This window comes from Anas platyrhynchos, chromosome Z (genome assembly GCF_047663525.1).
Source record: "Anas platyrhynchos isolate ZD024472 breed Pekin duck chromosome Z, IASCAAS_PekinDuck_T2T, whole genome shotgun sequence".
Taxonomy (NCBI): Eukaryota; Metazoa; Chordata; class Aves; order Anseriformes; family Anatidae; genus Anas; species Anas platyrhynchos.
Genome location: NC_092621.1, coordinates 1,391,083 through 1,418,535, shown reverse-complemented (window position 1 = coordinate 1,418,535; position 27,453 = coordinate 1,391,083). Strand labels below are relative to the sequence as shown.

The window sequence follows — 27,453 nt, the reverse complement described above, 5'->3', positions numbered from 1 at the left end:
GCAGTAGCCATACGGAGAAAGGGTTAGCAAAATTAAAGGGTTAGCAAAATTAAAGGGCAGTTCCCACTGAAGCTGGTTTGCTCAGGAAGGATCTACCTGCAAGGTGTGGGTGTCTTGGAGTGAGGGAGAGCAGAGCTGCTCTAAAAGCAGCCAGTTCCCCCAGGCTCCTGCCTGGGAATCAGGGAAATTTCCATCGAAACTGCTCTATTTTCAGCAAAACGCTTCAATTTCAATGAATCAGCGTTCGCTGATGAAGTCGGGTCAAGGAAGTCGAGTTCACATCCCGTCTTCACAGTCCCGTTTAAGAGGATTATTTTCAAAGGTCAGATCCACCTCCTTCGTAGGTCTTCCAGATTAGCAAATAATTGAGAGTTGGAGCAACATGTGCACGGAGCCAGGCTAAAAGCTGACAGCTGAGCATGCCTTTTAGCTCTCGAATCTCAGTTCATGGACAGGTTGCTTGAAGAAATCAGATGGAAGGAAAATCCCTGCAATATGATGTGACGTGGCACCTAATGCTTACCTGCTATATGCCCATCAAGCATTAAATTCATCTGCAAAAACTTAATACCAACAAGGATTTTACCTGTGGGTGTGCAAGGAATACAGACCTTGGGCTTGCCATAGGAGCATAACGGGGCTTAGGCTCCTGAATTTAGCACGTCACCAGCAGCCAAGTTCCTAAATACAGAAGAATCTGAAGCTATAGCTTTTATTGGGTGGACTTAGACTCTAAGCAGATGGATAAAAGCTTTTCACAAGACTTATTCTTGCAGCAAACCTTCAGCATTAGTTACCCAACGGGCTCGTGTCCTGCCTCTCTCCTTCTCAAGGCAAGCAGATTTAAGTTAAAACTAAAGATATTTTCTTTCTGCAGGTAGCTAACTGACTGTGAATGCCAATTCAGTATAATAAAACTGGTGACATTGTTTAAAGAAATGTCATTTTTTTTTAATTATTAAGAATACTCACCCATTTTTTTCTTTGGATTGGGTGAAGTGGGCTGCTGAGGAAGCGATCTGGTTGCTTCATGGTTGAGACAGCTCCCTTTCCTCCAAACTTTCTGCAAAACAGATAGAGCGTGAGATGATGAGTAAGCAACTGTTGAGGACTTCAAGAGATTGCTTAGGAAAATGGCAAATTATCCAGCATTAGAAGCGTTAATGGACAACAGCTGATGGTGCCAAACAATGAGAATATCATGATGGGAGTTAGTTATAATAACTGTAATGTGATCATTTCGCTGACTGAAAGTGGAAAATCAGCGTTCAACCATCATTTATGTTGCTGTCACAAAGCATTACGGTGTGCACGTGGCACTGAGACCTGTCCTTGCTGGGAGAATTCAGTTCCAGCAGCACAGTTTGCCCACTCTTCCTCATTCTTCACATTTAAATTTATTATAGATGCCCACCAAAACCAAAATCATGAATCACTGATGTTTTTGCCAAGTTTCCCTTCTATTTCAGTGCTGTTGTATAAAGAAAAGCACAAAATTTCTTATTCTTCTCCTGCTTTCCTAAAGCTGTCTTTATGTGGCACTGTGCCAAACACTTTAATAAATTAAATATAGAATAATAATAGATTAATAAACATTATTAATAAATTAATAAAAAATGAATAACTCAGTTTTTACTGACAGCAAATCTGCTGTTTCTTTTCTAGATTCTCTGTCCCGGAAAAGCTACGCTGCATTTTTCAAAGCCCTCTTTTCCACTTGTCTTCCTATGTTCATTTATTCTCCAATATTTGCTCAGCAGCATCGCATACTATTAAGGTTTAATGGACCTGTCCCCCTAATAATGGACCACGTCATTTTTTGTCCTTTTTCTTGATGTAGATAACCTGTTTGATGCTCCTTGCTCACACAGTCCTCCTCTTGCCTTGATTAAATATTAGGTTGAACAAAATCTACTACAGTTATCCCCCTGATACAACTTTCTATCAAATCATCCCCAGTGGTTTGGGTATATTTGTCCTCAAAAAGTCCCTCTCTTTTCCACTGGACGTGCATTTGTAACATTTGATTATTTATTTTTGGTCCCATTTAGCTTCCAGATCTTATAATTGAGCAGAAAGCACAATGAAAACATCGCGCATTTTATGTGGCCTCTTGCCTAAGCTGCACACTTGAGCTGGTTTAGTTCAGTAAATTCATTTTAGTCCATTTAGATACTCATCAGGTTATGCTCTTTTTATTTCCTCATCAAACTGGATGGATTATTTTTTTCTTAGTTCAGCGGATTTGGAACGTGGTTAGATCAACAAAGCAATCTCCAACCTTTGTCACTTTCTACAACTCATTTATCACCATCAAACCAAATGAATATTCCAGTCGTCCCGAAATGACACGTATTAGAGATAATGCCCTTCATAAAATGAGGCATGTAACTAAAGCGTTATCGCTGAGTGTACAAGAACTTTGTTTTTCTTCCCAAGACAAACAAGAGCTGCTCCTCGAGGGGTTTGCTAATAAGATTCTGCTGCAGAAGGAGTTGGTTAGGCACAAAGAGGGAGCTCGGCTCTCAGTTCCTCTCTGTGTTGCTAAAGGGACGTTGTAATGAAATATTCACTTGAGTAGCAACCGTATAAAAAGCTCTGAGATTAATATTTAGGGACGGAAGGGTTGGTTAGGATAAAACAATACCAATAAAAGTTAATCATCTCCAAACCTCTTCGTGAACCAGAAGTTTCAGAGGACATTTGTTTGTACCAAAGTCCAAGGTAGAGTGGATAAGCTTTTAGATCTGGGTGCGGACGAGATTCAATTTGGAGTAAATCAATTCAATTTTTTAAAACTCACCCATCGCTGCATGTATGTCCCATTAAAATATCACGGGCAGACTTTTTCCTCTTGAAATCTCTGATAAATTCGGTGCCATGTTCCTTCCTGCCACTGATGGGTTCCTCCTGCAATAAACCTGCCGTTGGAAAGCTGCTTTGGAGAGGGAAATGGTGAAAGCCTTTCTGATTAAAAAGGAGCTGGATTAATCCATTAACAAGCTGAATTAAACCTGTATCACCCATTTGGCTCAAATAACCATCTTCATCTGGTGCTTTTGGTGTTCACATGTAAATGAAATGATAAGGATTGTTTTAATCTAATTATTTCTTTCCAACTGTCTACATAAAATAAAATAAAAAGACACCTGCCCATTGGTAACCGGTGCTTTATGTACTTATAAATACAATTATTGGTAATTAGTACTTTATGTTCTTAGGTACTGAAAGCTTTAGGTGCTAAAAAATGATTCAAAATCAGGTGATATACCCAGGTAAAAAACAAAATACTAATTCTACGTATTCAAAAAGCTGCAGTCTGTTTTTGTTAGTTTCTTTCTCTTTTAAATAAAACTTCTCTAACTGTCATGGCTCACCAGGGAAAGCCTTAAATATCCGTGTGGATGCTTATTAGTTTTTATTATATTGTCTAGGCACTATGCAAAGGAGGAAGGGATTTCAAGATCTGCAGAGCAAGATGCAGACCAAAATGAAAGAAAAAAACATGAAGAGTTACAGGGTCTTTTATAGGTGAAAAAAAATGAGAACAAACCCCAAAGCATCTCTTCTCCCTTGGCTAACATTTAGGTGTAATTTAGTGTAAAGCTGGAACGAGTCCTCCTGATTATTCTGAAATCATGACATAAATACAGAATCTGGCTCTGGTAAAAAACAAACAAGAAAACAAACTCATGAGAAAATAGAAGTGAATAAAGGATTTTCACATTAATACCAACTGAAGAACTGAAGCTGGTACAAGAAAAAAAAAAAAAGGATAAATTAAATATTGAAAAGACTTTAAACAAGGCTATTTTTGTACTTGTTGAAAGCCAGACGTCTGATTTGGTTCCCTTCCAGTCGTGATATTAAAAAAAAAATTGTTCTGCATTTTGCTACAGTCCCCTGACCACCGAGGTACCAACCTCCTGCGAGTGCGCCGCTGAATCTTTGTTCAGGACGTAGAAAAGCCTCTGTAATCTCCGGGGTTTTTCTGTGATCCCAGCCTCCTTTTGAATATATACAATATGTCCTCTGCCAATACAAACTGTGACCTTCTGGGGTGGCACACGGAGGAGGATTGAATGAATTTAGGTCAAGAAACCGGCGGTAGCCTTGCACTGGGGAATTCTTTTAGCTGGCGCTGTTGGGGATGGGAAGCAGAGGTTGCTTGGCATGCCAGTCAGGTCTGGAGACACCGAATTGGCTTGGACGAGGGAAGAATGAAATATGGATCTCTGCTCACTTGCTGCTGCAAAAGCAGGGCTGAGACAGAAGCAGAAGGGTTGGTGTTTGGTTGAGTTGAAAATCCAAGCTTCCTCTGAGCGCCCTGAATTTGCATCTCGGCCCGGTCTGATGACAGCTACCACTTGCTAATATAAATGAAGGTACACAGGAACACAAGGTAAAACTACGGCAAATCAACTAAGGATTGATTCCTTAATGCAGTTAATCCGCCGTCCATAAATGAAGCTGCTTTTATGCAAGAACCGACCGTCATTATTCAGTGAAATTTAATTTCCCTTTAACCTGCTTTAAATTATGTCATAGAATTAATGGCATCTGATCTTTCAGAAGCACAGGCTCCTAAATGTGATTTATTAGACTAAAAAGCATGTTCAGACCGCCGTCAGCATCCCTCTTGCTCACATGCGGGCCAGGTCCTGTCACTTTATCCCTGTTGGCCTCCAAGAAGAGCTTTTTGGGTGGTCCTGTGGGCTCGAAGACACCTGTGGATCCCTTCCACACATGTAATATTGAGACATATCATATCATATAGCATCTGTGCAGAGTGTATATGTGTGTATGGTTTGTGTGTGTTCGAATAATACACTACACAAGCTGCTTTAATTAAAAGCATTCCCTTCCCCTACATACCCGCAATTTATGTGCAGAGATTCCTCAAGTTTAGCTGCTTTGCTTCCGGTTATATTTCAAAATCTTCCAGTGGTCCAGCTGTCCTGAAAACGCAGTTCTTAAATGTTGATGGTTTACAGGCAATTAGCTCTGTATGAAAAAAAGAAAAAAAGAAAAGAAAAAAAAAGAATCTGTTGAGCTTGAAATTACCTTCTCATTTAAACAAAATCCCTGCAAAATCCCTGGCTTTCAGTTTGCATCCACACGTCCCCCTTTTTTTTTTTCCTAAGGCACAAAAAAAAAGATAAAATGTCAATGATAAAAGGTAAATGATGATGGATAAATAATGATAGATAAATCACAAATCAACCAATTCAGCTCCACAACAAATTCCATCCCTACAGGATATCCAGAAATGGTGATTTGGCCAGGAATGCTTGCTGAACTGAGACACGAGATGCTCTACCTCCCTATGCATATCCCAGGCATATTCAAGACAGGTTTCTGATGGCTATATATTATTGATGTCCATTAGCTGATTACAAAATGCTAGCGTGGCATCTGTGGTTTTTCTCTGCTGTTGCTGAGCACAAATACAATAGGAAATGTATGCCTGGAACCCCGACAGGCTATTTTTGTTTCATCTTGCAGCATTCATTCAGTGGCAGATAATAGCTGGTTCATCTGCCTCCAGCTATTCGCTAAATGAGGATGTTGAAAATGTTTCAACAACGTTCCCATTCCGTTCTGGATGTACATTAAGAAAAATGTCACCGCAGACAGGAGCTTGTCACCTTACATACTGATGTTTGAAGTTGTTCCGTGCTGCTGTGTCATACAAGATCAGAGAATTATTTAGGTTGCAAAAGACCCATAAGATCATCAGTGTCCTTAATGGATTTGGTGTTCTACTGCCATGTGACAAAATGGCATGGACATAATATCCTTATTTTCTGCAAGAACATATTTCCACTTAATAGCCTCAAGTGCCCCCAAACTTCTCAAATTTGGCATAAATAAGACAACCAAAGCGAAGAGCCACAAAAAAATCAGTGAATCAGCAAGAATCGAGTGTCACCAACAAGGAATTTCAGTATTATTTACGACGTCCTTGGATTACTGACCTTATCCATATTTATGGCTGTGGACAGCAGGGAAATAATTGTCATAGAAATAGCTGTGAGCGAACAGTTCAGGATTTCCAAGCTGGCTGGAGGAAGCCTTTCCAATTTAATAGGTATTTCTTCATCACACTCACTTAAACGCAGACCAATGTCAGGTTTTGGTGAGCAAAGGAATAGAGAAATGTCATTTTTTTCCACCAAAACTTCTGGAGCCACCCTTTAGGGTTCCCAGTGGGAAAGAACAGGTTCTTTTTGGTATCTGCCGTTCAGGAGTGATGGGGAGAAGCTCACAGCAAATTTTTTCTTTCCATGAATCTTCCTTAGGGTTCTTTTTTCAAGGGGCCACGATTATTCCAGCGAAGACCTAAGATGAAAAGAGGAGAGAGCTCTTTAATCGATATCCAAGGTGACCTTCGGGCAACTTGGCCGAGAAAATTCCACAGTAAGAAGATTTTTTTTCTGCTGAATCGGTTGAAAATGTGAGCGCTGCCCCAGAATTAAAGTCTGGGACGGTAAAGCAGCTAGCATGCATCATTAAGAAGCACAATATTCCCAGAAATGACATGTGCTAAAGGCAATCAGAGCCAGAAAGTTGAACGAGCCATTTCACTAAGTTCTCCCCTTTATAAATCCAAATTTGAAACCTTGGTTCTGAAACAATGAACACTTTTTACGTTTTAATTATTTATCAAAGGAACCGTGTAGGGCAGTTTTAAAAAACAATGTTTTAAGCTGAGATTTTCAAAATAGTCCAGGTAAAAATTCTGATGGAATTCTGTGTATTTTAGGATCCTAACTTTTAGGTTTCTTTGAAAATCTTTGTCTACAAATATTATAGCTGGAACGAAGTTAAAATCAAACGTACATTGTTTTGCCAGCAGCAGCAAAGTCTGAACTCCTAATGATGTCAGTCTTGTTCAGCTGTAAGGATGTGCCTTAATTCCCACATTTCAGTCATAGCAACCGAAGAATGAATCCAGGAGCCTTGAGGAAAATCTAGATTTCGCCCCTGAAAAAAAATGAAAATAAAAAATATATATATATATACATTTATATATAGTTTTGAGCACATAAACCACTTTTCCTCATGCAGAAATCCACTGACAAGCTCCAGTGCCTGGCCAAGACCTACCAAATATTATCAGTTAAGAACTAAAATTGATCAGGATTTTTAAAAAATGTGCCCTGGAGCATTACAGTTTAAATCTGATACCCAAATATTTTATCAAACAGAAGTGTGGCACCCCAGTTCTTTGATGTAACCTGATTTGCTATTCATGAAAATGTTTCTTCTTGTTGAGAATCTTAAATTAAATTATATAATATTATGCAATATTTTGTATAATATTTTCTGTTGGAAGGACCTCTGAAGATCACCTAGTGTCAGACCACACACCCCAAGCAGGGGCAAATTTAAAGTTAGATGGGGTTGCTTAGGGAAAATCATTTTGAGTATGTCCAAGGATGGAGATTGAAAAGAAAAAGGAAAGAAAATAAATTTTTATTTATAAAACCAGACATGGTTGCAACTTTCCACATGAATAAAGGAAGAAAGGACAGTGGAAATGACTGGTAAGTCCTCACATAGTAGGAAAATTATTAAATAAAACACCAATCTTGGGCATGGGCCATGTCCAGTGCTTCAGCAGATGGCAGAAAAATGTGTGCTGTGATTTCCAGGCTGCTCCTTCCTGCCCCCAGACCAAGGAATTGGTTGCACCTGCAGCGAGGAGATAAATCAGCCCAGTGCTATCAGAGATGCTGATAGCACCAGGAGCTGTGGTGCATCCTGACTTACCTGCTGATGCTGGGCATGACTGCTCTCCACTACATCCCAGGAAAACTCCTTTCCCTCCTCAATTTTCCCATTTCACAGGTTAAGGAAGGAAAAATATCACGAGCTTTGACTGTTCAGGTGATGGAGAGGGAAAATGTTCTTTGTACAGGGCCTGAATAAAGGCAGGGTGCTTCAGTAATTGAGATACAGGATGAAGATGGCTTGATCGAGGATCCAGGAGGTGTTCTGCAGAAATAACTGGCAGGATTTGAGCATGTCCTGGGTGTGAGGAGCTGCAGATCACAAAGAAGATGTTCCTGGCCTGAGCGACGAGCAATCCTGGGCTGCAAACAAGACTGAAAAAGGATAATGGTATTAATAATCTGAATAGTTACGGCCCCAGCTTCAGGATTTAGTCCAGGTGGCACTTTGCTGGGATGTTTCCAACCTTCTCTAGCCTTCTATTTATCACCTTTCCTTCCCCTTTGTCTTTGCACGCACACACCAGTCAGTTGAAGTTCCAAATAGGTGGTTTCTTTTTATTTTGGAGCAGTTGAACAAAGAAGAATGATTTCAGCAGTTGTCATATCTTCATTAATTACTTCTGCAAATAATACTTCCATAACATTTCAGATAACAGAGCAGTTGTGGGGTTTTTCTCTGCATCATTTGTCTTCATTTATAGGTGCCTGACAAGTCAAGCGGTTTTCAGTTGATTTTAAATGACTTTTAATATCTGACTAAAGATGGCAAATGATTTTTATTAGGATGTGAGCCCACGTAAGGGGAAAAAAATAAAATGGTAGCCTCGTAAGACACAATTAATCCATTCTGAATATCCTGGATATATTTATTTTTGACACGTAATGTGGGGTATGTGCAGTGCCAGAGGAAGCATTCTCTGAAAGTAAATACATTTGCTTTCTAACTTGACATAATTCCTGTTCTTAGATATAAGAACATATGCAAATTGACATATAGAGCTGGTTTAATTAAACGAAATTTAAAATGAAATGACAAAACCCTTGATGATACACAAAAAGGAAATACGTTGCTAGCTGAGGGAAGAAAGCCTGGTTATTACAGAAGTGAACTATGTGATTTTATAATTAAAACAGTCCCACGAAGGACTGAAAAGGGTAAATTACAGAAATCTGATCCAAATCAGCACACCTGCATTTAAAAGGTGGGAAATACCTTTCAGATCAGCTGAAGACTAGGTAGCTCCAAATCCCTCTGCTTTACTTGCAACACGAGAAAACATCCAGCATTTGGCTAAGATCCCATTTTCTCCTCTTTTACCTTCATTCCTTTTCTCCTGACATTTTGACAATTTTCTTTTTACTCCCCAAATATTCTCCTGCTCAGGTAGTAAATTAAATGTACTTTATCGCCCTTAATGTTTAGGTTTTTATATATGATATATATTACGCAGAGATAGTATTTGTAGGGGGTTATATGCACACATAAAGAATGAAAGCAGCTGTGATTTGTAAAAGACTTTATCTACACACAAATCCCAGTAAAATTCCAGCTGCAGTGGCTTGGGTGCATTTTATTTGAACTAAATTCCTTCACCCATCTCCAAACCACAATCTTAGCGTTGAAAAAAATAGAAAATTTACAACGTATTTACTCTGTTTCCTTTCTAACCCATCATTTATACTGATTTCAGGGTTTTCCTGGGCTTGGGCTAGGGAGATATGTTACCTCTTCCCTTATCATTAGCTTCCAGGCAGCAGCAGTGTGCCTGCAAAGTTTTCAGCACTCTATCTACTTACAGAAAATTTGTTGGTGAAGTTTTCAGGCCTGTGTTTTCTAAACAGGTAGGCTAGGAACTGATGTGGTTCTTGCAAGCCTTCAAGTCTGTAAATAAGGTGTTGAATAGAAGATATTTATTTAAGAGGACCTCATAGACACACATGCACTCCAGGATACAGCTAGATCCATTTCCACTGTAATTAAAATACGCACAGAGGAACCTTTCTAGAGGTGTTGGAAGAAAAGCGTGTATTTTCTGAATATCGAGCTAGGAACAAAATTAACCTGACATTTGTATTTGACAAGTAAGTTAATGCTGCGCTAATCCCCTTTGGGACGCTGCAATTTTCACCTGTCAGAGATGTTTTAGCCCAAAGGGGGTAGCAGTCTCATCCCTTTCTGTTCTACTTCAGCTGGAGAAGAGAAAAAGAAAAAAAAAAAAAAGGAATAAATGAATAAAAGAAGAAAAAAAGAAAAAAGGAAAAAAGAATAAAGGAAAAAAAAAAGCCACATGTAACAGGCTGTCTGTCATTATGTTCTTACCATCCCTTGTTTAGGATACCTTGGGGAAAAAGGGCCATGGAAGGCTTTGTGCATCCCTGTGGATACCTTGGAAGGAGAAATATCTGAGAAGGTGAAAATCTGCAGGAGCTGCATCCTGCCAAGCAGCATGCTGAGAAGTTTTCCTCTCCCAAACTAAGCAGGTGGGGGGCTGGGGTATTTTATTTTTTTTTTTAAACACAGATATAAATAAGTTTCACTTGAGACTTAATTGTTAATTAGTCCACTTTAAAACCAGATATGTTAAATTCATTACGGTGCTAACCCAGTTTGAGATGCATTAGTATTCATCTTCCCTGCTTAATCACTCCAGTATTCATTTAAAATTCTCTCAGTAATCTAGTCTGCAAATTTTCAAGTTGATGGAAATGTCAAAAGCAAAAGGGAGAAATGTCTAATTAGCTGAGTACCTTGCTTGTTGCAATTCCTTGGCAAATAATAAGGGGACTTATGTAATGCTCGCTGCAAGAGGGTGCAGTAGTTGATAGGAGCCTTTGAATGAAACAAAGAATAGCTCGTGATGACTGATTGTCTGGGCCACAGTGAGTGCATTACTCCTGTCTGTGGTATCAAAACATAAAATCTGAGTGGTTCTAAGATTCAGAAAAGAAAAAATGAAAAAAAGGGGAAAAAAACAGTTTTCCTATTTCAGATTCCTAAAAAATAAAAATAATAAAAAAAAAAATAAAGAAAGCTTGCATTGACTAAAGGGAAATTTATTTTATTCATTTTTTTTAATGAAAGAGTGGGGCTTTTTTGTTTATATTAGGGTTGTATACAAATTGATGGTGGCAATACCCAGGTTAGGCTGTGTAACTGTTATTTTCGCATCTTGTGGCTAGCTTTAAATGAAGGTGTAAATTAAATCCGTCTTTGAGTGCCTAAGATCTTCAGGCAGGAAATGCTGGATTTGTTTGGGGAGGCACAAATTATTTATAAGTACTAATCAGTGCTAGCCACTAATGAATTCTGCTTTTTTTTTCTCCTCTCTCTCGTTGCCAGATGTTAGTCAAAGTCTGAAGTTCCTTTATTTTCCTTTAATGAAATTACTAAGCAAACATTTTGGAGAAGGAAAATTCACGACCTCATTAAGCAGGAGCCACGGCCCTTCGCCATTTCCATTTCTGTTCTGTCTGGAATTCGGCTGCCTGCCGTTAAAATGCCAAAATTCATCACGAATTAAACGACCAAAGACTGCGAGATGCTGCAGTTATTTCCTTCTCTTCACCTAAGAAGTGTTGAGGTGGTTTAGAGGTAATGTAAAGGATTTTTAATAGTGATGCACCAGGGTAATGTCAAATATCTTCTAGCAGTGACATAATGCGAGCAAGGGTAGGAAAAAATGTGTCATTTCACATCTCAACAAGCACAAAGAAGTTTGAAGAGCTGATTTCCCATTGCAATCATCTGGGTTCCTGTCCTAGGGAAAGGCTCAAGACTGAGTAAAAGATGTTGGAGTAGATAATGATGAATAGAAAGAAAGTTTAAAAAAAAGAGAATGGATGAGAAAAGGGTGAAGGGTAATGAAAAGTGAAGCAGGAAACATGGATCAGCCAAGAGATAGCGGTGATTTTAGTTAGTGACCTTGAGATAGCTCACCTGGGACCTGTTTTTCAGAGACTGGAGGGAATCTTTTGACTTTCAGAGATGCTCAGGAAGCCAGATTGCAGCCCAGAATTACCAGGCACTTTTGTAAAGAGCTTCTTTACTAGCCTGGAAAGTGCATCTGTGGGTGGAAAATGTCCTTCCATGCCCCATTTCCATTGCATCTCGATGGATCCCTGGAGCTGCCTCCTGCTTTTACAGTCCTTTCGTATCTCCTGGCTCTCCTTGTGTTATGATCTCAGTTTAGTACCTGAACTTGTGATGAAATTCATGAGGAAAATTCCCTGATGGCTTGGTCAATCTCCTGCTGTAGTCTTAGGGCCTTAGTTTGAAACCTATTAAGGATCCTGTGTACACCAAAGGTGAAAAGGTTTTGTGTTGGAGCAAAATTCCTTCGGAAATGTTCCAAAAAAAGCAAAAGAAGAACCAAGAAAGCATGGTAACAGCTTATAGTAAGAGAGGAAACAGTTAAGTAGTCATTTTCTATTATAAGAAATAGACTTTTCAATTAATTTCTTCTTTAGAGAAAGCTAAATCATTCACGATATTTAAATAAATGTGTCCAGTTTAGACACTGAAAGACCATCTCTGACATCCCAAGTGTATTTATTCTTGTTTATTCCTACGGTAATAACTTGACAGAAGATCTGCATCGCTGTTATTGCTTCTTACAGGAGGACTAAGCCCAAGAAAAACAGGCTGTTGGGTCTGACCTGCTGATTAATGAGTGATAACAAAGCATTATTACAATCTGTGTGCATCTGAATGTCAGCTGGGAGGAAGAAAGGAAGAATCAGCTGGGAAAAATAACTAAGATGCAATGAAGTGTACACACATCTCTTTAAAAATGACATAACATTGAAATTGAAAACAAAATATGGCTAAAGCTAGAGGTCTAAAAAAGGGAACGATGTGAGATGAAACAATATTTTTTAGTTTTTTTCTCGAAAGAACAGGAAATTGTGGTGTTAGCCCAGTGGTTTGATTTTTACCTTAAACACTCGCTTTATATCCTTTTGTGCCCTGAAAGACTCTGCTTCTTGTACAAAAAGGTAGGGCAGCGTGCCAGAAAGTCAGGTTCAATCTCTTTGGAGAAGTCCTCAGCCGCAGCTCATGGGCTCCAGCCTCTCTTCTGCCTTGGCGTTACGTGGCAGCAGTTACAGAAAAAGCTTTAGGGCAGGATAAATGTGAAACGCTTCCATTTGGGGCCGTAAATATTTTTCAGAAGTGAAAAATAGACAAAATAGTAGGAGAGAATAGGACGGAATGCTTCCTAAATCCTTCAGGTCTATAGAAGAAAATCCCCACCTGCTGTCCCAAATCATTTCCATCAACTTCAGGGTGACTCCCTCAGTGTATGGCCACTTTCTTTCTCAGAAAGTCTGAGGAGGACATATAAATCCACTTAATACTGGAAAACAAGACAGCAAGAGAAATCCTAACAACTTATTTAAATATTGAATGAATGAAACAAGCCACTAAAGTAAAATAATGCTGCTCAGGCTACTGGTGTGTTGAGCTCAGCAGTGTTTGTGTTGTCTCGTGCTTTCCTTGTGATTTCCTGACTGCCTCTCTCCATCTGCTGGCTCCTATATTTAGGCTGCAAACATTTGTTTGGGTGTTCAGAGGGCTCGGCCCTTTTGGTCCTGATCCACGACCGATACTCTGAGATGTTGCTGCCACGTTAATTGTAGGTATGGTACAGAATATCGCAGCGTAAACAAATTTAACCCAGCTGAACTATCGCTGGAGAATTAAAATAGCCATCTGTCGTAACAGCACAAAGCTAAAATCTTTCCAAAACGGAAAAAAAAATGTCATTGTACTTGTATTTCACCAGGATTTTAACTGTTGCTAGTATTAGAAGCTAATCAGTGCTGAGCACACATCATCAAAACGTCCCTGTTATTGAGCAGAAAGGCCATTCCCTTATTTCTCCTGCCCAGTAGCCTGAGCTAACGACCAAATATTTCTGCGAGTCACTAAACGTTGCCCCCAAAATTACCCCTGTGACCCTCCCAAGCTCGGAATGGCCCTGCTTCCAAATAATGTTACGCTTCACTGATTCAGTAACCTCGTAATTTGTTCTCTGTGTGCAGAAGGGAGTTCCTTGGTGTTTATGTGAATGAGAGAAATAATTGCATTCTGGTTGTTGTTTTTAACCCTGCGATTTTTAATTTTTTTGGTCCTGTTTTTGCAGTGTAGGAGGCACTTACTCCATTCTTTCCTTTACGTGATGCGTTGGATGAAGCGTGCTGAGACTGGAGACATTTCAGAACATGTTGGTGTCGACTGCCCAGGGATAGCTTTGTTGTGCCAGGTGCTAAATAAACACAATTTGGTTGTTCCTTTTCCACGAGCTGCTGGAGGCTGGTACGTGGAGCACTTTCCTTCAAAAATCAGCTCGTCTGAAGGCTCTTTTCGAGCTAATTGTCTCTGAGAGCTGGGAGAAATACAGTCAGGAGGAAAAGTTCATTAAACAGACACAGCCCCTAATGGTATTCATTAAATTTCCACCTTAGTATGCATAACCTCTTCCCCCACACCTTCTTCCCTCTCCCGGTGTTATCTGTGAGTTACAACGGGCCGTTAATATTCTGAAATGAGTCGATATAGAAACCAAATCATGCCACAGAAAAAAAATAATAATAATAAAGCCTTGCTTACTCATTATAGACACCATTCTTTCTGCTTAGACCCTGTTTGGCATTCTTGAAAAGACAGTGAGAAACGGAATCCTAAACCACTCCAGAAAGAAAGGAGGCTGATGAGTTAGAAGACTAGGGCAGGAATTTACAGCCTCATGAATCCTTTCTGTACCAGAACTTTGGAAGAATTGCCTTTTCGCTTCCAAAATTACCTGCAAGGATAAAATAAATGCAAACTGATGTAGCGATTGGCTCTTCTTTGGGCTGCTGCTGTTCTTAAATTAATTTTTCCAGATTCTGCTTCCTTTTTTTTTTCTTTTTTTTTCCTCCGGCAATCCGAGAACAATGGCATCATGAAACAGCCCAGTTCACAACACTGTATAAAAAGGCTCATTAAAATGCAGCCTCGTTAATTACTTTTGAAATTAAGTTATACTGGCTATCACTACCTCGGCGCTTCAGATTCTTCAGGCATGCATAAAGGAAAAGTTATTATCTCACCTCCAGAAAGCATTTAAATAATACTAACAGCAGGAGACTGGCACCAAACCCTATAAGAGATATAGGGGGAAGGAGAATCGGTACATACACTTCTTAAATAGGCACTACTTCATCTGCCAGCCCGTGCTTTTATCCCATTTATCCCTTTACCAGCTCACGAGGCAGCTCCCTGCGTGTTATCTGTATGAAACGGATCATAATCAAGACCTGGCTGGGGTCAGAAAGCCCTCAGCACCTCGGGCTGAGTCCAGCGTTGACCCTGCTTGGAGGAGGAGGTTGGATGGAGACCCCCTGAGGTCCTTTCCACTTGCTGGGCTCTGCAGTTGAGGCCTTGCAGCTCTTTTCATTGCAAGTATTTAGCGTGGCACACATATAATTTAATAGTTGTTGAGACTTATCATTTGACATAATGAAAATCAATATGTTCCAAAGGTTATACCTAGAACTGTTACCAAAAATACCCCTGGAAATTATCTGGAAATGCATTATCTGGAAATGTCTGGCCTCGTGACACTGAGAGAGGAGCATGCCCATTAAAAACAAAGTGCTCTGCCAGCTCCTTGACGTACAGAAGTGGCTGCACGAGCATCCCCCAGGAGCATCGCATGCCTACTGTGGATGTGGCAGATGCTGAGTTGTAACTAGTGCTTCTACCTAGGATTTCATCAGGACACTTCACATCATATATACCCTCCGTTTTCCAACCACATTCTCATACCTTTACGCTGAAATACATCGCTGGAGTGCTGGTACTTGGAAATGAACGTCTTTTTGTGTCTTTTCTCTGCTGTATTGTGCTCACACTCTGCTGTCTGGTGTCTTACACGAGCTCCACATTCGTCTGTGCCAAGGAAAATCATAACTAAGTCGTAATTAAAAAAAAATAAGAGGTTATTTAGAAACACCGCATGGACTTAAGACATGCCTACGAGAGATAAAGGTGTTAGGAAGCCTCGCTGACCTTCGAAAAAAATATTAGATTTCTGGTTTTATTGGAAGAAGCTGTGCTGGCAGGAGGATGCAGGAATTCAGCCAAAGCTTTTAAAATGTATCAGCGTTAGGCTACTTCTGAGCAAGGGCAGAGTAGCTTGCAGTCTTATCTCTGTCTCCCTCATGTAAATTTACATCGGCGCACACGCCACGCTAATTATTTGTTTCTTCTTGGTAAGCCCCCAGCATCTTTAGTATTTCATCTGCTAAAACTTCCAAAGGTACAGCTCCCAACCCGTGTGGATGTTGGTGTTATGCTGTCGCTGGTGTTTCAGCTGAGTCTCAATAAAACAAAGATTAAAATCCCAACTCAGCCTTTTGGCAGCTTTGTGGGTTGTTTCCACAAAGCCCATGGCAGGCCAACCTGTGAAATGAGACAGAAGTTCCCAGTTTCTTCTGGGTTTTGTCAGTTTTGCCTACTGAGAATCTGATCTGGGGCCAGAAATCCTCACTGCACTGCATGGTGTGCTACCAGCACCGCTTCTTCTTGAACTCCTGAGGATCTAGGAAGAAATATTTTGCCTTTCAGAACCTGGAAGAGAGTTCGTTCGTTAATTTGCAACAAGCAGGGAAGCTGCCCAGAGTTAGAGATCACCAACATCTAGCCAGGGCAAGCTACAAGAAAAGAGGGATATCCCCTGGTCTTTTTGTAAAGGAGTTTTACTTATAATGAGCAACACAAGTAGTGTTTCCTTAAATTATCTTAGAGAAGTGCAGGACGCTTTTTTTTTTTATAGGAAATTTACGTTTTCTCAATTGTTTCCACTAAATGTGTTCAGGCATATCATAATAAACTCCTTTTAAAAAAACTAAACGTGAAATATTTTACTATTATCAAACCATTGAGTTCTCTTTGGAATTAAATACTCCAAAAGCTCTGACTTTAAAGATGTATGAATCTAAGAATAACATCTCTGATTTACTGGCTTGAGTCCTACAAGTACATTTTCCTTTTTTATGTAACTTGCTCATTGACTTGGCCTATTGTAGGCTCTAGAAAATGGTAGAAGAATGGTATACAAATCAGAAAGGTTGCCATTTATGTGCAAATAGTTGAGGAAAAGGTGTAAATATGTACACGTGGCACTGCTGCTGAATTTTACTGGATCAATAGAGCTATCATGTACTGCCGAGGGCTTCTTTCTAGCAGCTCCAGGCAGGAGGGACTGTTAAGGTGTTGTCTAATGCTGAAAGAAATTGATGTTTCCTCTGGCATTTCCCGAGCTGCTTATGAGAGGCAGTAGGAACCATGCTGCTGCAGGTCTCGGAAGGTTTTGAAGGCAGGATGCTCTTGCACAATTGTGGACACGTCTTTAAGATGCTTAAATATCAGAGCTGAAAGAAATGGGCATGGTAAATATGTTATTCAGGCACACTGGTTTGTATTTCTCTTGGTTACTCTTTTGAACGCTCTTCTGCTCTTTTATTTGCCATTTGTGAGCCTGCATATTAATGAAACTTTGAGAGTGCTGCTGCTGGGTGGACCACACCAGCACTAATTCCCATGCAAACCGAGGCGTTCAGAGAATCTGTTATTATTCATCAATCGTTGTTCAGCGTCTACCTTCTTGTTCGAAAAAGTTTACCTTGTTCAGAGAGAAGGAAAAAGAAATAATGCAAAAGGTGATGCCTCGTAAAACAGCAACAGCAAACGGATCGACGAAGCACCTCGGGCAGAAAATGGAGCTTTTGTAGATCTGCAACACATCCACACGCAGCTGAAGATGGCTTTGGTTTGTTCTTAAATGCTTTGCAGAGGGGCTAAATCCAGGAGCAGGTTTTACAGAAAGTAATTTTTCCAGTCCCCTGCTAAACCCGGGCATCACAAAAGGAAGGCTTCCCCAGTAGTCACAGCTTTCACCTAAAAATACTGAAACACACTGTTAATACTGTTCCGAATAATCAACTAGCAAGAAGCCAGGTTTCAAGCATCACTGAAAGAAATTCAGCAAGAGAAGCATGATGAAATTCAGTAAAAATCACTGCTGATAAAGAAGATGCTAGTTGGGCTTTTCACTATGAGTGTTTTACTGCTGTTGTTGGCTTTGTTTGGCTTTGTTTTTTTTAATTTATTATTATTTTTTCATCTAATCTGAAATTGCAGCCCAGTACCATGTCAAGAATCAGGAATCTGGTGAAAAAAAAACGTGGAACTACAAACATTTCTGAAACCTTTTCCTTTTTAATTCTCATTATGAGATTGAGTCGGTGGACGGTTGTAGTGCAACATGACGTTAAAGCTTTGTGGGTAACAAAATCCCAGAACAAAGCCAGAGATTCCCTAAAAGTCACTGTAAAATAGCAATGGGGTGAGGAAAATGTTTGCTTTCATAGTTGAGCACAGCTTGTACCCAGGGAGTGCTTGTCACCTGCGGAGATCTCATCTGCAGGAGGAACCACACAACCACAGAAGGTAAAATCTTAAAAGGATGCCAGGTCACCTAATCTCCCACCTAAAAGGAAATCATTTTCTTGAGGAGGAGTTGTTGATGTTTCATCCTCCATACCTTTGCTAGGATTTTTTTAATCCTTTATATTAGGATTTTGACCATGTATTTTACGACTGTTTCCCAGACTCAGCTTGCCATAGGCAATTTTCACTCAGTCTCATGCCAAAGCAGAAGCTGAAGGCTGACTTCCCAATATGATGACAAGTCTAATAAACTTAATTTATGCCTTCATTTATCGCTTGTAAAGCCACACATCTGTCTGTCCTGGATATCAAACATGACGGCGGTGCCACAGAGGAAAGGAGAAGGGAGTCCCGTTGGCACGATGATGCAGGGAGGTAAGGTTCTCGCTGTGATGCTGGCATACAAAACGTGTTATGGGATATTCTGATACAGAAAAATCATACTAGAAAAAAAAATCAGCAGGAAAAACCCTGAAGGAAAAGGAAAATCCTACGAAGAAGCCTCCTGTGCCGGGGAATGTGATCCTGAGATCCTGGGTTATGGGCAGAGCCTGGACTGCTGCCACCTGATGGAGGAAAATGCCTCCTTGGTACCTAAGGAGAAACCTTCAGAACACGTTTACTCTCAGCTAAAAACCTCTGAGTCATCTTTGCAGGCAATTTGTGTGGATTGCCATTATTTACAAAGAAAATTACATGCGAATTTTCTGCAGACCAATTGCAATCGTATTAAAAAAGCTTTGGATTTTTATTTACATCTAGCAGGAAATATCCCTAGCCATAAACCACTCGTTCTTAGGTACTGACAACATCATCAATCCATCTGTAGGAATTTAAATAATCATTGTCTAATACATTAATGGAAAGGTAGCTTAAAAAAATCCAAAAGGAATTTGAAAACCTCACTGGAAGCATAAAATCAAAAAGCAAATATTTAACTCACGCTGGAAATGGTTTTTCTGCCTTCTTACAGATTTGAATATTGTTCTTACGTCTCTGGAGAAAGAGTAATTGAACGTCAGGCCAAAAGTCAGAACTAAGTGTAAGTTCTGCTTGTATTAAAATCAATGGGAAGAAATGTGTGCTGCCAGAGGGCAAAGCGAGTGGACATCTCCAGCTGCTCCATCCTCTTTATGTGCCTGTTTCTTCAGCCTGACTGCGAAACAATGAGTGTGATGAGACAAAATTTAAACACCTAATATGCCCAAAGTCAGATTAAACGAGCTCAATCGTAAATCTTAAAAAGTTATCCAGCATGTTTTTGCAATATTCTGCAGTTCACGGGAGTCTCTTGCTTTTTTATTTCATTTTTCTGCAGTACACAGGATTTTCTTGCTTTTACAATGCTGCTCTTGCCACTTGTCACTTGCCAATACTGCAATTTCTTAACAGCCACTGTGTCAAGGCTGCACAGAAAAGCCCATTTCTGATTCTGTCTCTCCAGCAAAACCCACTTGTTAAGAGCAGGCAATGTGCATTTTGGTGGGTTATGCTTGCAAAACGTTCCAGAGAGAGAAAAAAAAAGGTTAGGGTTGGTAAATCAGGATCATAAATACAAAGCTCTGTTCCTTCACTGCTTACACCTTCCCCCCCAGTTACCTGGGACTTGATATGGTGTAAAAAAAAAAAAAAGAGTGGAGATAAAGAGAGCCATGGGCTGCTTGTAATTCTGTGGGCATTCCCCTGCAATTCAGCGCAGAGAACAGCAGATGGACGCAACAATTCCAGAGGCTCACTACCTTGTATAAATTCCCGCTGAAAAAAAAAAGTTTGAACAGTATTTTCCAGGCACTCCCATGTCTAAATGTATACAACTCTCTTGCGAGAGGCAGTTATGTCTAGTCCAAAGTAATATGTGCACAAAGCTGAAGTGTAGTGCCTTCTGGTTACTTACCGTAAGTACATTATTTTCCTGGATAAGCTAGGTAGATACATACCAAATTCAGTACTAAATTTCCATTTTTTTTGCTTTCTTCCCCCGTGGGAGACTCGGCGGTGACAAGCAATGAACACGGTCCCTGCTTTCAATTCCCATCAAAGGAAAAAGCAGAACCATCCTAATCCTTCTACATTTTTGCCTAAACAGCTATTACCTCACGTAGCTGCCCAAGCAAACTTTTCACGCCGTGTCTGAGCCTTCTGTACGAAGATGCAGGATTAAATATTTCAGGTATTAATCAAAATTAAAATAATAAAATACAGCCCTTCCCAAAAAAGGACATTGCTTCCATTTCAGTGGACAAAAAGCCACTGAAACGTGTGGTCTTCTAAGCACAACTAATTTCATCTTAGTAGGCTTTTATTTGTACATATTTTATATAACTCTATAAATTCCATGCCCCTAAGTGTATATATATTCGGAGCATTGACCTATAAAAGTAGAAAATAAAATTTTATTTCCATTATCAGCAGTGTCTCTGCAAAATCGTGCAAACAAGCATCTGTACTTCTGGATAATTAGCAACGTTTCCCAGCCCTTTTTACAGCCCTGCATGCTCACAGAGGGTTACTGGGATCTGGAACCACTGAACTCCCTGCGCCTGTGCCTGTTCCAGGAAATTAAATGTCTCCAGGCACAGGAATTGAATCGCCCATATGGTTAACTCTTGGCACGGTCCCTGGCTCAGCTCTGCCAACCAGCCAACTAGCAGTTTTTCCCCCCAAATTTCCAGGCGGAGGCAGGCAGTTAGCACCAGCCAAGGACGCTTCCCAACATCCAGCTTGCATGAAGTCGGCCTATTTTGGAGGCCAAAATTTCACAGCGTAGGAGCACGCTGCTCCACACCACTTGCCAAAGACCGGAGCGTTTTCGAGCACTCTTAGCTTCCTGGTGCATGTGTAAGGGGGAATTTGGGCAATTTAGCTTTTTAATTAAGTTCTGTAGATTGGGGTGAGATGTGGACTCCTCCTGGCTTAGCTGTCTGAGGCAATTTAGGTGCGGCCTCACCTCGAGTGCTGTGTGCAGTTGGGGTGCCACGATTCAATAAGGACATGAAAAATCTAACTCTGGACTGCGTATTTTAATTTCTGAGACCTTCAGTACCGTCAGCATGGTCTGAAACTCATCATTATGCCACAAAAGTAGTCATCACTAGCAGAACACAAGCTAACTGATGATTTACCTGCCTAGAACAACCTCTCGCCTCTTTTTCCACAAAAAACTTTTCCAAGCCTTTGACCTCTCTTCAAAAAGTGAGCTCCAATACGCGTTATTAATTTAAACGATGTTCCTCGACCTAAATGGCTATCTGGATGCTAACGATAATGTTCCTCGGCTAATGGGAAGGAGGAATCCCTCTGAAAATAAGAGGGGTAATGTTTTGGAACAGACACTTTGAAAAAGTTAGGATTGCAAATACGTTCTACTGGGACCTGTATTGTCATTCTGTCCTCGTAAGAAGATCTACCTAAAATCTCCACTTTTAGTTTATTCCCTTCAATATCTCCAACAATAATGTTGTGTTTATTCTCAGATGAAACCTCAAGGCTCTTTAAATCACTTGGAATTATCTTTTCAAAACCTGGTGAAAAAGCTATTGACTGTACTCCTCTACCACAGAGAGAGAAGCTGATGTGAATACAAGTCAGTACCTAAATTTTTTAAACTGACAAGTAGTAAGAAGCTCCTCTGTTTTTCTTTATTTACCGTGGAAAACACCAAACAGGAGAGAGAAATGCCGTTTCCCATTTTGGACGAGGCAGGAAAGGAAACCATCTTCAGCTGAAACTGCCAAACTTACTTAGGGGAGGTAGTCAAAACTGAACCACTCCTTAGCAAGGATTTTTGAAAATGTTGAGCAATCATCCGCGTGAGGTTGATTGCATGTGTGTGTCTTAAAAAAAATGCCTAAAATCTGTAACTGGTTTGTTTTTCAAAGGTGAAAAAGAAGTTTAATCAGCAAAATAAAGGAAAAAAAGAAGGCATGTTAGTGGAAGGGCCTCCATTCAAAGAGGATTTATGCCTTGCTGTTTCATGTCTTGATTCTACACAGTGTAGATACAGCCTGAGGGATTCCAGCTCGAACTTACTGGCTCGTGTGTTTGTTGATCTGGGCTTTGAATCTAGGGTATGTCTACGCTGGTTTGAAGTTTAGATTCCGAGTCGCCTCGTGCTTTGAAGTCAGCCAAACTGCTGGATCGCAGCCTGGGTCATCTGATGTTTGTTTTGGTCACCTCCTTTCTCTCCCTGAATCTAGTTAAAACGTTAGAAGTGCAACAAAGCAGCTGACTCATTCACTCAAAATCACATTCTTTCCAAATAATAAATACCACTTCGGGATTGTGCAGTGCGTTTGAGAAAGTAAAATGCAATCAGGAGAGGCAGAATAATGTTCCCCACTCATCTTTAGGCAATATAACTCAAAGGATCAGAGCATTTAAATAACACACGTTTGTTCTTTACATCCTCTGCCTGTCACACAAGGTAAGTAAAGCAGAAAATAAAAGCATGACGTTAGCACAGATCTGATAACGTGCTCGTGGGACCTGGAACAAAATTCGGAACATTCCTTGGCACCCAGGTAGGATTCAGATCACAATAAATCACGGCCTGCTTCCGCAGCTGGTTAGCACAGGGATCAACAAGGGGGAATGATGAATTTCTATTCGTAAACCTCCTTCCAAATCCTCCCTGTTGGGAGACACCAGGAAAGGATCCTGGTTCTTTTCTGATATGATTCACAGGTTGAAATTCAGTTTGGGTCCTAAAAGAAGATTAAACTGGGAGTTGGGTATCTGAGCATCAGCTCAAGCGAGGTATCTTCAAAAAAATACCAGCCTTTTAAAGAGCACCATCCTGGTGAAAAATAGAAATTACAGAGCTAAGGAATTACCTAGAAGCACTTTATCCCTCCTAACAAACGGAAAACTGTGCAGCTTTTGTTTCCACATCTAAATAATCTTGAAATTTGTGTCTGGACTTTAGCAATTAGGTTTCAGAGCAGCTCCTCTGCATCTGTGGATTGTATTAAATAAACTGGAAATGTTTTACTAAGTCTGTTTGCCATTCTTAGTTACTTTGGATATGCTGTTAATTACTGTCTTGCAATTCCCCTTGTTGTTATTCCCAGATAATTAAACCCTTATGTCTTTGTTCCACCCAGCTCATCTACCCCAAAGTTAGCAGGGAGCACACGGCTGCAAAACAAATGTGGAAGAGCCTGATATTTGCAGAAGGGCCTTCCAGTTGTTCCTTTCCTCCCAGCAGTGAGTTAAAATCAACTCCTGACGGTGTGGGAGTGTTTGTTTTAACTCATTAAACTCTTTGAGAACCTGCTTATTTTAAAGAAACTCTAAAATCAGGCAAGAGCATGACAACATTTGTTACACACAGATCAGTACCAGCAATTTTTTCTAACTTACCTGACTGCTCCCCAGCAGATCCTCTTGGAAAATCCTCCTCCGGGTCTGTCGTGTGAGACGATGCAGTGCCAGGTCAATTCTTGCTGCCAGAGCCAGGACAGAGGAGAACATCTTGGAGTTTCGGCCTCTCCGAAGTGCTGATTTAGTTCTAACACAGATTTCAGTTTTTTTTTTTAATCTCCCTGGGTTATTTCGATGAAAACCCATTGACAGAGGGTTCATTTTTCGGTTGTCTTCAAACGTTGAGATGAACCAAAGGACACCCATCATATGGGCAACACCACTTCGTGCCTCCACGCCTGTGTTCCCGAGCTGAAACGCATCCAGCTGGGAGTTTTCATCACCCTGGAGATTGGTTTCAATTCTCTATCTCTGATTAGAAAGATTTTTTAATATTTTTCATATATTTTTTTATATTTTTTTTTATATTTTTAAGAACATTATCTTCAATATCGAAAAGGGAAAAACCATCATAGCTTTGCACAACCCAAACGGGCAGCGCAAAACCGTCCAAAGCCTTTTTTTCATTCTAACGTGACCACCCTAGAAGAGGATTAGCATAATTAGCAATGGTAGCTAATTATTTTCTTTATCAAAATAGCCGTGTTTACTTGCTGCAGAGCGGGCTGGAGCTGCGAAATTAGAACTGGCAGAGAAGAATTGCTTTGGAGGAGGGCGCGTTTGCAGCCAAAATGAGAGAATGCTCTCGGTGTGGGGCAGGGCAGCGTGCTGCAGCGAAATAACTTCCCTGCCACATCATGGAAACCACGAGATTTGCTCCACTCGAGGGAATTAATAACCCAATACCTGTCTGGAGCGAGCAATCTCCTTCCTTCCAGCCGAATATCCCATCCGCCCATCTCTCCTTTCCTCCTCTTCCAGCCCTTTTCCGTCGGAGTGGCTGAGGAGGGGAGAGATGAGGGTTTGGGATTTTTTTTTTATTTTTTTTTTGGTTTTAATCAAGAGAAATAGTTCTGTATACAACATATACAGGTTTTCTACCCATATGTATGTATACAGATATATAGGTGATCAAATTTGGGTTAAATAGATGTAAGTTAAAAACAAATAAGATAAACTCCTAATCCAAATAAAAAACATATGCTGCAAATTGTTCTCAGGTTGCTGCATCCTCTTTGGAAGTGCAGCGTTTCCTTTAGCTCCTGGAAACTGGAAATGGAACCATTTGCAGCAGAAAAAAATAAGTTTTTGAAGTATTTTCTGTGTTTTAACAAGCGGGATGTCCAAGTCCATCCCTCCACAACTGTATTTATGATACAAGCAAGGAGGATTTCCCATATTTTTCCCTCCCCTTCCATCCCCTCCTGGCTTTTTCTTCCTCCCCCTTCCCTCATTTTTACCCTCAAACCCTCTCCCAACCTCCCTCAAGCAGAGCCCACCCACACCCACCTCCACCCACGGAGTTTTTGAGATCCCAGCAGTGGCAGAGCAGAGCCCACCCTGCTGGGATCCCTTAACTGTCAGCACCCACCCTCTGCCCTCCCACCTCCCCTGCCCAGATCCCACAAATCGCTTGGACCCTCCTTCCTCCCACCACCCCACAAGATCCCTTAATTCCAGACCCTTCTGGAAGCAGCTTGAACCCAGAAGCCCACCTCCCTGCCCGGACACCCCTCAGGTAGCAGCAGGGACCCTCTGCCCACCCAGCACACCTTACCAGATCCCATAAAGGAACAGAGCCACCCTGCCCACCCAGCACCCCTTACCAGATCCCATAAAGGAACAGAGCCCCCCTGCCCTCCCACCACCCCTTACCAGATCCCATAAAGGAACGGATTCCCCCCCCGCCCTCCCACCACCCCTTACCAGATCCCATAAAGGAACAGAGCCACCCTGCCCACCCAGAACCCCTACTGGGACCCCTTAAATAACAGCACTGACCCTCTGCCCCCCCACCTTCCCTTTCCCAACCCTTCAAATAGCGTCCAGTCGTTCTTTCCACCCAGCTGGGATCCTTTCATTAGCTGGAGACCCCTCAAATAGGGTTCAGTCGTTCTTTCCACCCACCTAGGATCCTTTCATTAGCTGGAGACCCCTCTTTTCCCCTAATGCCCCTGCTGGTGTCTCTTCATTAGGGGCACAGACGCTCTCCCCCCACCCAGAACCCCCACCCAGAAGCGGCACGGACCCTCTGCCCACCCAGTACCCCAACCCAGACCCCTCACGTTCCAGTAAGTTACTGGGAACAGCCAGACTGGGCTCCCACCCCTCCCTCCCTCCCGTTCTTGTAGCACTGGAAAGGCTTTTGAGGAACAGCAGCAGCCGCCCTCCTTCTACAAAACCCCGAGTTACTTGCAGCCTGCCTGTGCTGTAAGGGCACATAGACAGCAACTGCCGCAGAATGGGGTTTGCACAGTTTATTCACTGTGGAAAAGTGGCTTTAGAGCTGCCCAGCATCTGCTGGCAGGGGTGTAAGGCTTCTAGGAGAGCCCTCAGCCCCAATTCTTAACGTTGACCCTCATCCATGGGGAAGAGTAACTTGATTTGCTCCTTCTTCCCTTTATGGACAATTTGGGCCATCCGTTCTTAGGCTCAATCTTTGCTGGCTGCTTTATCTCACTGGCTGCTTGGCACTGGGAGGAACTCTGTGTCCACTGGGTCCATGCCCTGCCCCAGCAGGGTGCCCAGCTCCACGTCCATGCGGCTCTTGGAGACCTCCCCGAGGAGCCCCAAGGCTCTGCCTCTGTGCCTGCCATGGGCACCAGCAAGAGCCCTGCTCTGTGCTCCCTGCAGGTATTTATGGACACTGATGTGGCTCCCTCAAGCCTTCAGGCCAGGATGTCCAAGCTCTAAGCCTTTTGTCACAAGGAGTAACCTTGTCAATGCCATGGAGGCAAACCTGCTCATGAGGTAAGAGCATCTGTTGTTTGCTCCAATATTAGAATGAATGCAGCCACTTCCACATCATCCCCTTCTCCCAGATCATCTCAATTACGATCATGAGAAGCCTCAGGAGAATGCAGATCCAGCCTTTGCTCTTCTGCCCATTTGCACACAGCAGCCCTTCTTCATTCAGCAGGGTCTGCCTGAGCAGAGCATTTCATGGTAGCATCTCTGCGCATATACGTTCTGCAGCTGAGACATGGGGCAGCAGTGCCCCTGATACGGAACCATGCTCACTTTTCAAGCTGCATACGCTGCGCTTCAGAGCTCTTATTGCCACCTGTAGCTGCTCCTCTCTCCTGACTTTTCATTGCTGCTCACAGGCACATGTTTTTCCTTTCCCTTTCATCGTTTGGATTTCTATATCGGCGCGGGGCCCGTAGCGGTTAGGCCCGGCATTACCGCGGAGCGCAGAAACCCACGTCTGTCCCCGCCGCCGTCCGGCGGCGACTAAAACGCTGAGGGGCGGAAGGGGCGGAGCTCGGCCGGGCTCGCGCCGAGCCGCAGCCAATCAGAGGGCGCGAGCCTCCCGCCTCCGCCAGCGGCCAATCGCGCGCTGTTGCTATGGGGCAGGCGACGTGCGCGACGTGACCGCCGCCCGCACCGCAATGGCGGCCCTGGGGGGGGCAGTTGACCTTTTGGCCGGGTCGCCACCCGGCTGTGTGGATCTCCATAGGCCGTACCCACCTGCTGAATGTGTTTCCAGTTTATAATAAGCACGAGGAGGCCTTTGGGCTTTTATTATGTCTGCTTTTCCCTCAGTCTGCATAAAAACAGCCACCAACGTGCATAAAATCAACATCTTTGCCACACACATGTGGTGTAATGTTAGTCTTTGACACCATCCACCACAGCACTTATAATACCTCATGTTTTCCTGGATAAATATACTATTGCCTTTTTCTCACCTTTTTATGCCCAGCTGTGGCAGGAGCGCTGTGGCAGATCTGGGAA

At 41.8% G+C, this 27,453-nt stretch overlaps 2 long non-coding RNA genes across 10 annotated transcripts in view; one reads left to right on the top strand and one right to left on the bottom strand.

Moving 5' to 3' along the window:
• LOC101790713 (uncharacterized) overlaps positions 1-24,950 on the bottom strand; it is a 36,567-nt gene extending 11,617 nt beyond the window's left edge. The window contains exons 1-12 of one of the 9 annotated variants that reach the window (XR_011805850.1): positions 23,596-24,950; positions 15,550-15,672; positions 14,543-14,881; positions 13,899-14,125; positions 9,537-9,621; positions 7,777-8,111; positions 6,844-6,987; positions 5,979-6,342; positions 4,876-5,004; positions 2,804-2,910; positions 973-1,063; positions 612-681 (exon numbers count right to left, since the gene is read on the bottom strand). This is a non-coding gene — a long non-coding RNA (uncharacterized lncRNA). The other 8 variants (XR_011805854.1, XR_011805852.1, XR_011805849.1 and 5 more) reach the window with 8 other exon arrangements.
• On the top strand, positions 7,987-14,015 carry LOC106014614 (uncharacterized). The gene is made up of 4 exons (XR_001186057.5): positions 7,987-8,127; positions 10,074-10,220; positions 11,080-13,376; positions 13,883-14,015. It is a non-coding gene; the product is annotated as an uncharacterized lncRNA (long non-coding RNA).
• Positions 24,951-27,453: the final 2,503 nt, after the last annotated feature.